Genomic DNA, 13,620 nt, shown 5'->3' on the forward strand with positions numbered 1-13,620 from the left:
ATTACAACCATACATTTTAATGATGTTCTTCCTGATACAATTAGCCTTAATTAAATTATTTTCATTCTCTCTAAAAGAAAAGGCCAAATCATGGTTTCATTCATTAAGGCCTAAATCCATTGGCAAATGGGCAGAGATGAGCCAAGAGTTCCTTAAAAAGTTCTTCCCAGCTCATAAAACCAACACTCTTAGATGAGAAATAATGAACTTCTCTCAGAAAAATAATGAGACTTTCTTCAAGTGTTGGGAACGGTTCAAAGACTTGCTCCTTGCTTGCCGACACTATGGTTATGAAACTTGGTGAACAATTGATCTTTTTTATGATGGACTTAGTCCAAATATACGCCAATTCGTACAGATGATGTGTAATGGCAAGTTCATGAATAAGGAACCAGAAGAAGCTTGGGATTACTTTGAAATGCTAGCTAAAAATGCTCAATCATGGGAGACATCAAACCGAGCTAGTAATCCCAAGGAAGTACCAAGAGAGAAAGGAGTACATGTACTCAAGGAGGAGGATGACATTAGTGCACGGTTGGCTAACCTCACACAAAAAATTGAGGAGTGAAAATCTAGGAAGGAATCAACTCGACCCAAAACAGTCATTGAAACCGTATGTGGAATTTATGAGAGCAATGTACAACTAACTAAAGATTGTCCTACAATCCCGTCTTTTCAAGAGGTGTTACAAGTTCAAGCAAATGGGTACCAACGACCCTTCAGTGCATCAAATTCCAACACGCACACTCCTGATTAGCGGAACCTTAATTGGAGAAATGGTCCAACTGTAAATGTAACTAATTATCCCCAAGGGCCATCTAGTGGACCCCCACCCAGGAGAACCCTCGAGGATACTTTGGATGCATTCAGGCAGGGGCAACTGCAGGCTATGAATGAACTTAGAATGTTGGTTGCAAGACTTGAGACACGATTAAATGTTAGGGAGACTAGAGCCTTTCTAGCCCAGCCTCAACCTAACCCAAAAGGTCAAGTTCAAACAAGTGGTCTCAACTCTTCAACACAACATATGGAACATGTTCAAGCCATCACCACCTTAAGAAGTGGAAATGAAATTGACAAAGAAATTCTGAGGAAGGTTGAGAAACCTAAGGAATCCAAAAATTCAAAGGATGGTGATGAATCTAACAATGCTCCATATGACAAAAAGCCATCGCGGGAATACAAACTTGTGGCCCCATTTCCCCAACGTCTCATCACATAAAAAAGGCCAAGTGAGAATCAAGAGATTTTAGAGGTTTTTCAACAAGTCAAGATCAACATCCCCTTGTTGGATGCAATTAAACAATTCCCTTCCTATACAAAATTTCTGAAAGATTTATGTGTGGTGAAGCAAAAGCTGAACATACATAAGAAAACATTTTAACTGAACAAGTGAGTGCCATCATAAATCAAAATACTCCCCAAAAATATAAGGATCCTGGAAGTCCCACAATCTCATGTGTGATAGGAAACTTTCGGGTTGATAAAACACTTTTAAACCTTGGGGCTATTGTTAATTTGGTACCATACTCAGTATACAAGCAATTGGGTCTTGGTGATTTGAAACCCACTAAAACAATGTTATAATTGGCCGACCTCTTGATTACAATACCAAGAGGTATGTTAGAAGATGTGTTGATCTAAGTTGATAGATTCTACTACCTGGTTGATTTTATCGTCTTGGAAACGTACCCGATTACAAATGTGGGCACTCAAATTCCTGTCATATTAGGCCAACCATTCCTAGGCACAACTAATGCCATAATTAATTACCGGAATGGAATTATAAAAATATATTTTGTGAATATGACCGTAGAATTGAATGTGTTTAACTTGCATAAACCACAAGAGGATGAGGACATGATTCATGAGGTGGACTTGATTGAAAATTTGAAGAAGAAGAGCCTCTTTCAATTCAAACTCTTGAATCATTGGAAGTCTGCTTGGCACACTTTGCAAATTCAAATGATCCCATGATACAAGAAATAGTGAATGCCGTGCGAGATTGTGTTCCGATACCTGATATTGGTTGGGAAGTTGATAACACTCCCTCTACTAACATTGAATTTTCACCATCACAGGTGAAGGAGATGCATTCTAAACTGAAGCCTACGACTTCAGATTTTAAAAAGACCACGTAGAACAAAATTTCTATTATTCAATTGTTTATGGTCTCTCATTCACCTCAGCTTACTAATATTGAGAAATTGTCTGCTGCAAGTGAATCATACATTCATCGAACACCTCAGGACATAAAGAAGAAATTCGTTAATGAGGTGATCAAGTTTCTCTGGACGGTAATGGTCCAGGACATCCAAACTTGCTTTAAAGTATGTTATTGGATGATCTTGTTGAACACTTTGTTGAAAAATTTGTGAAGTTATTTGCCAAAGGAAGAATTGTTGCCTTTAGATAATTGTTAGATTAGGATTAAATTTCTTGCTTTCCTAGGATTACGATAGTTGTTTTAATTGGTGTTTAGTCTTCGTGCTAACCCATTACATGCTGAACTTTGGAAAAACTTCAACTTCTTCTTTAGGTACTATCTTTCTGTCGCTTCCCTTTATTTTTGTTATCTCATATGCATTACATGTTCACATTTGTTACATTGAGGATGATGTAGATTTTAGGTTGGAGGGTGTGGATTAAGTGGACTAATAAATGTTTTCTTATTTTTCGAGCAAGAATTTTGAAATTTTTCAAAATTTCAAAGTTAAAAACTTGTTTGGAAAGTGATAGTTTGCGTAATTAAGAATGTTTTGAGTATGATGATATGATAGAGAGTTGAACTTTGAATGGTTGGAGTTTGATCAACTGAGTAGACCATTGATAAGACCTTCCAATTGATTGATTAAAAGAAAAGTTTGAATATTACTTTGATCCAATTCACACATTCATACTTGATTTATTTTCCGTGGAGAATACTAGAATTTGTGATTATTAGTATGTATATTACTGATAAGCATTGAGAATCAAGTCTAGAGATCTTCATCCACCTTAAAAGAAGAGAAAAACCAATTAAAAAACAATAAGATTGACAAAAAGGCCATGTGTTCAAATGAAAAATTCTCTGAAAAAGAAAAAAAAGACTGAAATTAATATAAAAGGGGGCCATCGATATAAAATCAAAAATTGAAAAAAGAAGAAAAATGGGATAAGTTTGGAATCAAAGTTTATGTTAATCTAATTGACTTGAAATGATGTGCATTGCTAACATTATGAAACAATAGTTGTTTTATATGGAAAGTAAGTTGGGAATCACTGAGCACATTAGGAAATTGATATATAAACTTATACTATTAATTAATTGATGAAGGAGTACTTGACCCAATTTTTTACTTGTGAAATTTGGCTCTAAGTTTTTAATTTTCACTCACTCCTCTTTGAAATCCTACTCATTTATACTTGATTGCATAAAAGGTTGTTTTCCAAGAGAAGTTTTGAAACTCGAGGATTGAGGATTACTTCACACATGTTTTGCTTGGGACTAGCAAAATTGTTACACCCCAAACTCAGAAACCAGGCTCACAAAATTTCCAATCACCGAATCCGGTGCTGACAGTCTCCGTAGTACCCCATTCTCAGCTCCCAGCGCCCATACGCCAGATTCCGATCCTGAGATCCTACAAGGAGGATTTTCCAACGTACATTTATCTCATAAGAAGCATAACCATAAGTTTACCCAAATCACAAAGGCAACATCATCATCACATATCCACTAATATAAACATTTGAATACAATGTTGAAAAGGAAATACATATGTCAAAATCAAAGCTCCAGGGGTTTGCTGCACGCTCCAAGCTTAACGCTGCTGCGACCTAACGCCAGCTGCACGCATCTATCGTGTATAAGCTTATAGAAACCTTAGAGGGTGGCGCAAGTGTGTGTATAAGGTAAGTGCCAAGTATACAATACAGGTCCATAAATCATACAATGTCAGAAATACTAGCAACTCTATAAATCATATAATATCAGAGTATGCAATGCAGATCAATTATGCAATGCTGAGACATAAAGAGACAAATATCATATGCCGAGGATGGCAAGCAATATGCAATTCCTAATGAGTTCACGAATACCATTAGCCGTATCTAGGCCATATAAATGTAGAAACATAATAACCCAAAATGCTATATGCCGCGGATGTAATACAATATGTGGTACGAATGAAATGACCAAGCTGAAGTGTGAAGTTGGAATGATAGTACGTAGTATCACAAGCTATGGGGTCCATCACAAGGGACTTCTATCCAAACCAATCCCATACCTAAATTTGGATAGTCAGACTCAATGTGGTAGACTCCTGATCTCAGGTTAGTCACGCACCCCAACCGAAATCCTGGCCATTGTGAAGGTACATAACAATTAGTTGCACATCACCAGCCTGAGTGGATAGTGAATGAATGAATGAATAAGTAAAATGCTGAGTATACAACTCCTACTCGATAAGTCCACATATCGTACTGTATATCTCTGAGATCATCACCGGGATCTAGTACACTCTACATGCAATCGCTGCCCACAGGACGCGTAACCATGCAATTGGAAGAGACCTCACTATTCGCCTGACCATTAATCAGCCAATATCTACCTGGCATGTCGATAGCGGACTCAATTACGAGCTGATCAAACTCAGCCTAGCTATGCCCACTACCCTCAGGCGAGTAAGGCCATAAACCCTTCCCAACCAACCACGACATAGTAGGAGACGCGGCCTACTGGTATTTGGCACTCAGGCGCTCATGTATCCACTCGGTCTAGATATTGGGGCATCTCTTAGCCACGGAGGTTTATGAATTTCTATCCAGGAATATCTATGTCGCCCTGATGCTAGTAATAGATTTTTCGTGTCCCATCTGGCCATCCACGACATGCATGTGGAGGCTATGGCCCTGATGTCGCTAGGGCGTACAGTAATCACAACACACAATGCAAGATGCATGAGTCATACAATCCAGTCATGCATTAATCTTGCGCATACCGTGCACTTATGTGAGACAATCTCCGCCTATCAGGGAGTCTCATAACAACCTGCCCAATGACATATGCAATGGTTAACCACATCACATAACAAACATGCAGATGATGCGTATGGGCATGTATCATGATGCTATGCTGTCACATCAATATTGACAACCGGCATCGATAATCGGCCTAGATAATTAGCCCGACAATCAGAATCGGTTTCGATAATTGGAATCGGTAATCGACCTAACAAAGGGCCTAAGGGAAGGTCACAATGTGGACATTTAACCATCATTGCTCCCAAGGAGTGGCCCACATAGAGCCAAATGTATCGTGGGCTCATGGCCTCATACAAGGACCTAATACACATCACTATAGGCCTCACTTATGGGCCGTATATACATCACAATGGGCCTCGGCACATGGGCCATAATTACATCTCATCGGGCCTCACTCATGGGCCGCATATACATCACAATGGGCCACATCTTAGGGCCTCATAAACATCACAATGGACCACAACAATAGCCCTCAAATGAACCATAGTGGGCCTCGGCACATGGGCCATAAATACATCACATCGAAACTCACTCATGGGCCGCACATACATCACAATGGGCCTTGGCACATGGGCCATAAATACATTATATCGGGCCTCATATACATCAAGTGGACCGTATCAACAGGCCGCACCAATGGGCCTCATAAACGTTGAGTGGGCTGCATCAACGGGCCGCACCAATGGGCCTCATAAACATCAAGTGGGCCGCATCAACAGGTCACACTAATGGGCTTAATATACATCACAATGGCCATTCACACGGGCCTAATATACATCACAATAGGCCCCATCGCCTGGCCCTCAAATGCATCACAATGGGCCTCGTCACTTGGGCCCAACATACATCACAATGGCCCTCATTACATGGGCCAAATACATATCACAATGGGCCGCATCACACGGGCCACATATACATCAAGTGGGCTGCATCATATGGGCCTCAGATACATCAAATGGGCCACAATACGTGGACCTCATATACATCAAATGGGCCACATCATATGGGCCATAACTCCATCACAATGGGCCTCATCAAATGAGCCACAAATACATCATATCGGGCCTTATCAATGGACTATAAATCCATCACAATGGGCCTCATCAAATGGGTCGCAAATGCATCAAATTGGGCCTTAAACAAGGGCCACACACACACATACACACACACACATATAAAGGTAGGCCCCATGATCTGGATGGTTTGGATATAATATATACATCGCATGGGTCCCACCGTCCATATCTGGACGGTGGACAGCATGAATGAACTCATGCATCAAGATAGGACCCAACGTCTAGATCATGGTGGGCCACGTCCAAAAAAATGGGTGGACGACTTGGAATAAAACACATATTATGGGGGGGGGGGGGGGGTCCCACCATCCTGATCAAGTGGACGGTGAGGATATACGATACATGCATCAAGGTGGATCCCACCCCACACATGTGACACGTGTGGGTCGGCCCCACGTTCCAGACAAATGGACAGGGTGTATAAAACACATACATCAAAGAGGGGCCCACAACACTTGCTGACGTCAATACCTCAGCTATCTAACTGGTGTGAGGTACTCCAGCCAATCCGCATCCACCATCCATGGATTGGACAGTGTGGATGCAATACATTAAATCAAGGTGGGCCCCACACACTGCCATGGTGGGGGCCACGTCCAGTGAATGGACGGTTAGGATATAACAAATACCTCATGTAAGATCTAAAGAACTTGCTTATGTCAATCAGCTATATAGCTAGTGCGTGGTAGCCCAGCCAATCAGTTTCCACGGTAAGTGGGTCCCACATGGGGCCCACCATAATGTTTATTTTCCATCCCATCTATTTATAAGGTCACAAAGACCTGAATAAAGAGGAAAAACAAATTTCATATCGATCCAAAACTTTTGTGACCCAAAAAGGGCTCAATGGTAGACATTCAATCTCCTACTGATTTTTGGTGGTGTGGACCACCTGGGTTCCGTGTATGGCTGATTTTTGGGGTGACCCGCTGATTAAAGGGGACCCATCAAATGCACGGTGTTGATGTTCAACACACATCATGGTGAGGCCTGAGGTGGGGCCCACTGATCTTACCAGTTCCAAGCAGCAGGACACTGCTTGCTGTAGTGTCCTTTAGACACTGGTAGCAATAACGTCCAGAGCTGTTTAATATATATATATATATATATATATATATATTTCTAAGAATTTTTATAGGTGGGGCCCACATTAGGAAAATCCACACTGATTATTGGTCTCCCCGGCTTGTAACAGATCTAACGAGTCCAATATACATATTTTTTGGCATATAGAAACATCACAGCGGGCCTTAATAGTTTAAATCACCCAAAACCATTATTTTCTATATTATGGCCTGCCAGAGATTCGGATTGGCTTCATTTTTCGGCTTAAAGCTTAAAATGAGTTGGGAAAAAGGGTGGATGGTGTGGATCAGATACATTCATCAAGGTAGGGTCCATGTGTGTGGACAGTGTGAGTATATATAAAATATATACATCACGTGGGCTCCCTAGGTGCACGGTGTGTAGTTAACACATATACCATAGTGGGTTTCCACCATCCAGATAGCTGGATGGTGGATGGCATGGATGAAACGTATACATATGGTGGGTCCACATGTGTGGCCCACCCACTTATATCAAGCTGACATTTGTGTTTTCCTCCAATCAGGCCCATCCAAACAAACTGCCAGGTGGGCCCACTCGGTGGACGGCATGGATAAAATACATTCATCATGGTGGGCCGCAAAATATGGAAGAGAGATAGAGAGAGAAAGAGAGAAAGATGGTGTAGTGAAGGGACCTCGCCACTATGGGCCCCTCATATGATTACAACATATACATCGAATTGGGTCCCATCTCAAGTGGGCGATCAAATTAAAAATCAACGGTAGATCACCCGCCGTTAAATCTTAGACTTCTCTTTCCACTGATGCGTTCTAGAGCTCTAAGGGATACATTTTAACGGTTGAGATGAAGCTTGGAGGGTGGGATTGGATGGTAGGAAGGTGGGCCACACAAAGCTTCTTTCTCCATGGAAGCTTGGACGTCCACCTCTCTCATGGGTGTTGCTTGGGAGATGGGTTTGAGAGAGAGAGAGAGATGATGTAAGAGAGGGAGAGAGATGGTGAGTGATGGGTGAGTGAGTGATGGGTGTACTTGACATGTATGGGTTGTGTAAGAGAGAGAGTTGACTTTGGGGATGAGTGTTGTACTTGGGGATATGTGTTGTACTTTGACTAGTGATGTGATTGATTTGAAAGGTTCTCTTGGGTTTGCAAATGCGCAACATTTTCTCGAAATAGATGCGGGCCCACATCTCCTGGCCTTGGTATCACATCAGCGCGTGAGATGCGGTGACTGCGCGGTTGCTAAGATATAAGTCTCGGGTCGAGCCGCCTGAGGTTGACAAGGTACGACTCAGGGTTACGCGTAAATGCTATCTACGTGTTGCAAGTCACCGAAATTCAATCGGGAGGATCGCGGAAGCCTATGGAACGGTACGGTCTAGGATACGGGCCTCACAAAAATGCTAGTTGGGGTGTGTGTTAAGTGTCAAATATTACATATTTTTCCCTTGTTATTCATTGGCTTTGGGAACATAAATGTGCTTAATTGATCTATTTTCACTTGTTTTCTTTTACGAGGTGATTTTGAGAGCTAAGGAGAAAAGAACACTTAAAGGAAAGATTTATGCTCAAAAGATTATTCAATGAAGATTGAGAGATTTAAAAGTTATTAATGACGATTTCACATGCTAAAGATCCAAGCAAACTAAATGAGGAATGAAGAGAATCAAAGATTTGAAGTGAAGAAAATGAATCCTGAAAATTAGCCAGAAAAAACATACTTTGGAATTCAGAGTCTAAAATAAAATTAAAAAAAATCCTGAAACAAACTTTACTTTCGGTCCCATCGAAGTTCAATTTCGATCTTACCGAAATCATGCAAAATTGTCCAGTGAGAAAGTGAGATTTTCAGCCTTAATTCAGTCCAACCGAACCCAACTTCGGTCCGTCCGAAGCATAACTTTTTGCATAAGTTTGAGGCGGTTTCAAAGTCAGTCTAAGTAAAGGTTATAAATATGGATTTTTAGGAGTTTCTGTGATGGTGTTCTGGTTATTGTTGTGGGTTATACTTATTATAAACAAATTTATATTGAAAATCCTCCTTGTAGGATCCCAGGATCAGAACCTAGTATATGGGTGTCGGGAGCCGAGAATGGGGTACTACGGAGGTTGTCGGTGCCGGATTGGGCAATCAAAAATTTTGTGAGCCCACTTTCTGAGTTTGGGGCGTGACAATTTCTAAGTATAAATTAGGGTTGGAGTGGAGCAAGGTGTTGGAGAACTTAAAGGAAGTTTTAATCATGTCTTTTGTTGGGTAATCTCTTAGTTAGAGCTAAGAGGTGAAGCTTGTAGTTTGTTTAGATAATTATCTTACTTTGATTCAAGTTTATATTAAACTTTCATTGATTATAATTTGAATGAAGGAATATTTTCAATTTTCTATGGTTTTTGTGACTTCAATTACAGTAAATGCTTGGAAAGTTTTTGATATCTTCTTATCTTGTTTTGTAATTGTGAGATCTATAAAATTCGTGATCCTCCATTGTCTCTTGGGCATAATAGATGGTTGAATTCCCTACGATCATCACAATGGTGCTTCATGTGTGAACTAATTTAATGAAAAGTTCAGATTTGGTTTAACTGCTCTATCATCCAACTGGATAGGATAGGACTTGAATTCCAGTTGTGTTTGTTGGATCAAGTAAAGTAGCATCTTAATAGCTATAAGTGAATTGTTGGCGCTCTAGTTTTCACTTTATTATTTATAGTTTATTCATAATTAATCTATCTTATTCCAGATTCTAGTTTAGATCTTATTCTAGTTATAGTTCTAATTATTTTCAGAATATGTACAAGGTAAGTCCATGTGGATTCGACCTCGGTCTCACCGAGTTATTACTATGGCATAACCCTGCACTTGGGGTTGTGAACACACTACAGAATGTAAATCAGCAGGATAAAAAATAGACGATTACATCAAGAAATGTAGTTGGCTTAACAGGAAAGTAAATGAAGAAACTATGAAATATATATATATATATATATATATATATATATATATATATATATATATATATGACAAAGGCAGAATTGCTGCTGCTGCTGAGCGAAGAGGTGCCGTAGGCAACCAGAGTGGTGGGCAGACGCGCCAGGGGGGGGGTGGTGGTGAATAGGACTATGCCAAATAAAAAAAATAATAGAGGAATTTAAACAATTAAATAAAGATAGTACTTAAACAATCCACAATGTAGAAATGTAAAACAACCTCAAAAATCTAGTATTGAGAAGTTGATACAAACTTGGTTCTAAGGACAACCTGATATCAAAAACCAATGGTTTATGGCAGGACAACTTTACTAGAACGTGGGTGAGTATCAAAAACTCAAATTGAAGAGGATATGAAAGAATTAGAAACTAATCTATTACAACATTCACCACACAATGCTGAAATGTAAAAATTATAACATTCACATCCACAAATACATCCTACAATCTTAAATCACAAAAGATAAAGAAAATAAACCACACATCCACCAAACACAAAGAATTATAGTGGTTCGCTTGTGTGTACACCAACTATTAAACAACAGCCACACAACTACTCCACTCCTAATATCCTCACACAGTGGATATTAACGTTCACTATAAAAATAAGTTTTTCAAGGTTCACCTAAAACCCTCATAATTGTCTTTCAAGTGGGCTTACACAATTTAAAAAACTCCACACTCTGAGTTTTCTGGATCACCTCAGACAAACCAAAACAAAGAGATTTTTCTAGCACAATCTCTATGAAACCAAAATAAAGAATTTACAAAGTTGTAAAATACCTGGATATTCTCCTTTTGATACAGCCGGAAAGAACCAAATCGGAGTAGAAGTTTAATGTCTACACTCACTTATAAAATGGTTTTAGGTTCTAGATTGATTTTAAATTAAATCACCTTGGGCTAGCTTGATTTGATTTTGATTCCAAGAAATGAGAATACTTCAATTCTTTTTTCAAATAAAATTGAAATGCAGAATACAAAATCAAATACAAAGAAAGCTAATTAAAGAAAATATATAATGAGCACTAAATACCTTAAAAATATCACTAACTTATCTCTCAGAGTGACGTATTAATTTTGCTTGAATTGAATTTCAAACTCTGAAATTCGTGCTTTATTTATAAGTGAAGAAATCGCATTCTTGACTAGTCCTGAGGTCGGCATGACTGGTCGTAAGATCAAGAAACTTTTAAAATTTGAGCGCGATAAGATAATGTCGTTCCATGACTAGTCGTAGGGTCTGCTCGACCGGTTAAGTGGCCTCCATGACCGGTCGAGTCCTGTTCACGACTGGTCGTGTGGAACCCAATTTAGTTGCTGGACTTTGAGTCGAGCCTGCAGCACTGGTCGAGCACTATTCACACGACCGGTCGAGCAGTCTCCAGGACTGGTCGAGCCTTAAACAAAAATTTTTAAAAATCAGTAACAAACTTAAGATTGGTCGAGGAATTCTTGGACTGGTTGAGCCAGTGCTAGGACTAGTCGAACATAGTCCAAGACCAGTCGAGAAACAATCTATGCACTTATAAAATGATCCAATTTAAATTATGTATTCAAAATGACCTACCTTATGGTCAATCTAGGGTCATTCATACCTTATACATAATGTATGAACATTGAAACTTCTTTTCCTTTGGTTGATAGATGATCTTTGAAGTTCACGAAGCTTGAGATCTTAACATATATAAAAGCTTGAACTTGAGACCTTTTGAAGCTCGAATTTGACTAACATTAAAGCTTGAGCTTGAGGTTCAAAGTATAGGAACTTTGTCTTAACTTGAAGCTTAAACTATGAATCTTGAAACATTGAATTCACACTTGATGTTGTACTTGAACATGAACATGTAATCTTGCATTTGAAGTTCTTGAAGTAATGACCATTGTCCTTGCATTGTCTTGAATATATCGATGCGCTACACAAGACAGATTCCAAGATGTTTTGACACTACAAAATTTGACAATTATAAGAGCTAGAAACCACAACACTTACAGAATTTCTATGCCATTTATTGCTTTAATTAAGTCGTTCTGAATTATTTCCATGTTCCTATGATTATTATAATCATTATCTGTTACTTCGCTTCTGGATGCTTCTCACGTTCTGCTTCCTTTGTTTCTCATTTTGCCATCTATCACACGATTGTGTGAACTCAATCGCTTCTCCTTATCTCATGTAATCATCTATGCTCGGTCGTTTCCCTTCTTGATCACTCTAGTGATGCTCAAAGACAATTGATACATTATGATTCCACTTTTCGAGGAGTTATAGTACATATCCACAGGAAATCCTTTAGTACACCATGCGTATCTGTACAGATCATATATAAATGCCCCTGATTAGGTGAGCCAGACTATGGCCTAAACAAGTACAAACATTGCTCTCGTTGTGTTGTCCTTTAGGTGAAAGTGATAGTGATGTTTGAGTCTTCATTAATGCCATAATAAATGCACACACGTTCCACCCGAATGCGAATCGCCTTCGATCATTTTTTATCAAAATCATGCACGTCGAATCAAGACGTCGGGTAAATCTAGTGCTTACATGTGTCCACTCTAGCTATCATGCTGAAATAGTAATGATGCTCCAATAAATTCTCTCTCTCTCTCTCTCTTGCTCTCTCTCTCTCTCTCTCTCCGGCCAATATAAGCGCTATTTCAAATGATTCTCACTTGCACTTTTCAAATTTTCTTCCTTCTCACAATCTTTTTCCTAAAACCTTCTCTCTATTTTTCTTCTGCAATGGCTTCTTTTTCTTCCTCTGCTCCTACATTTGATCAACGCAACATTATGGGCATCATGGAACTTCTGGCGAAGAAATGTACTAAGGATACGATCTTTGAATCATGTTTGGGTGATGAGATCATCTGCCTAGGTTTGACATTCTCCATAGAAGTTACCGCTGATGAGGTTTGTTGAGTGTCAAATATTGCACGTTTCCCTTGTTTATATCTTGGTGTTATGAACATGATAATGCTTAATGGGTATATTTTATACATGTTTGTATTGTGAGGTGAATCTGAGAGTATGGATTGAAAAGAATATTAAAAGCATCGATTTAATGCTCAAGAATCACCAAGGCAATGGATGGATCTTAGGAGAGCAAGATTGAAGATTTCAAGACCCCAAGATTCAAGGAAACCAAGTGAAGAAGGGAAGAAGTTGAAAGTGCAAAGTGCATAAATTCACAGAACATGAACTTCACTCTCTATGTCATTGACCGCCGGTCGATGACATCGAAGCCAGTGTTCGATGAAATCGAACACGGGTCGATGACATCAAAGAATTATATGAAAATCAAGTTTGGTTGTTGGACAAATTGGATGCAGTTCTCGATGACATTGAAGCCCTGTTCGATTGCTCAAAGACCTGCTCGATGACATTGAAGGCAATTCGATGACATTGAGATTTTTGTGAATTTCTTAAGTAACTCGCTGGAACACTCTGGACATATTCTCGATTG

Source organism: Magnolia sinica, chromosome 19 (genome assembly GCF_029962835.1).
Source record: "Magnolia sinica isolate HGM2019 chromosome 19, MsV1, whole genome shotgun sequence".
Lineage (NCBI taxonomy): Eukaryota > Viridiplantae > Streptophyta > Magnoliopsida > Magnoliales > Magnoliaceae > Magnolia > Magnolia sinica.